This window comes from Nanorana parkeri, unplaced genomic scaffold, assembly GCF_000935625.1.
Source record: "Nanorana parkeri isolate BGI_ZX_2015 unplaced genomic scaffold, ASM93562v1 scaffold213, whole genome shotgun sequence".
Lineage (NCBI taxonomy): Eukaryota > Metazoa > Chordata > Amphibia > Anura > Dicroglossidae > Nanorana > Nanorana parkeri.
In genome coordinates this window covers 533,619-535,306 of record NW_017306481.1, presented here as the reverse complement: position 1 = coordinate 535,306, position 1,688 = coordinate 533,619, and positions in this window count along the sequence as shown.

Sequence of the window (1,688 nt, the reverse complement as noted above, 5' to 3'; positions counted from 1 at the left end):
CCCCCCCCCCCTCCCTCCCTCCCCTCCCTGAAACCGACTTATCTACACATCCTAAGAGGTATTATAGATATATTTGATATTTAAAAAAAAGAAAAGAGAATCGAATCAAATCCAGTCTAAGGAGAATTTGCCTAGCAATGATCCCTATAAATATCTGAGGATCTCCCGTGAACTCATATAATGCCTCCAGGGGTTCCACCTCTCGCCAAATTGCGTATGTCTGTCATATAAACGAGCTATAAGCTCTTCAGATCTCATAACAATGTTTAGTTCTTCAGCCCATTCCGATATCTGGGGGGGACTAGTTGATTTCCAATGTCTAGGTATCACTGCCCTTGCAGCTGCGAGGATCGGGCCTAGAAGACCTTTTTTCAATACCACGAGCGAGCCATGGTGTAGAGACAGCAGAGCAACCTCAGGTGTCTCCAAACCATGGAGTCCCGTTTACTCTTGAGCTATCTCCAAGATTGATTTCCAATAGTTTCTTATTAACTGGCATGACCACCAGATATGCAACATTGTCCCGTCTTCTCCAGAACACCTCCAGCACAGCTTGGAGTTCTTAGGGTTCATCTTATATAAGTTATATGGGCATCTGTACCACCTTGTTAGTACTTTAACATTTCTTTCCTGGGTTAGGACAGAGATACTTGATTTAAAGGTTAGAAAGAAGATCTTCCTCCATTCACCCTCTGTAAATATATGTCCCAACTCTCGTTCCCACACTTTAGTATAATAAAGGAGTGTTGGGTACATCTGTTTTAATATTAAATTATATAACTTGGACACCATAAGGGTTATTCACAAAAGGGTAAAGAGTCTGGAGAAGACAGGAGAAGTGGACAATCTAGGTCAGAATAGCTGATTCGGAAAATTCTCCAATTCAGCTCACTTTCCAAATCAGCTATGTTGTCCTAGATTGTTCACTTCTCCTGCCTTCTCCAAACTCTTCAACCTTTTGTGAATAGCCCTGCATGTGTTTATCTCCCGCCTTGTTTAAACATATCTCTTCAAAAGGAGTTAAATCTTTGAGCACGCTCTTTTCTATAGGGAGACCATTATAGAAATGTTTCAGTTGGAAATATTCCAGCCATTTACCCTTATTTGGTTGGTTCATCGAAAAAGAAGTTCCGAGAGAGGAACTTTCTATTGGGGTGTCTTTCATTTCCAGGGTGAGTGCTACCATATAATAGATAATAGACAGAAATGGAGCGGTTAAACTCTCACACATCCACACCCGCTAGTAGAACCTCTGTGCCAAAAGAGGCATCTGCCTAAGCCTTACCTGCAAGAGACTTTATACCCAACCAGCACTCGATACGGGATCAGTCCAGTAGTATCAATTTATTCTCAAAAAGGTATAAAAACAGTGAATAACAAATATATTGTGATCAGCAGGGTCACCCTAACTAGTGTCCCCATTGGAAGATTTCCCCGCTACGCCTGTTCTGGTGACAACCCCAAATTCTGGATTTTCTTTCACTTTCACTAATGGCCACCAGGCCTAACATTTGGGGTGAAGGGGTAGACATACATCAATATAAACTGTTATAATTCCTCTCCACGTTATCCAAAATTAAAAAAGCAACTAAAGCCCAGCTGAGGGTGGGGGGTACTTTGGCAGGCAAGTCAGCCATAAGATGCAAATACCACAAATACCACTATGGTAAAAGCCTTTAGGACTGCAG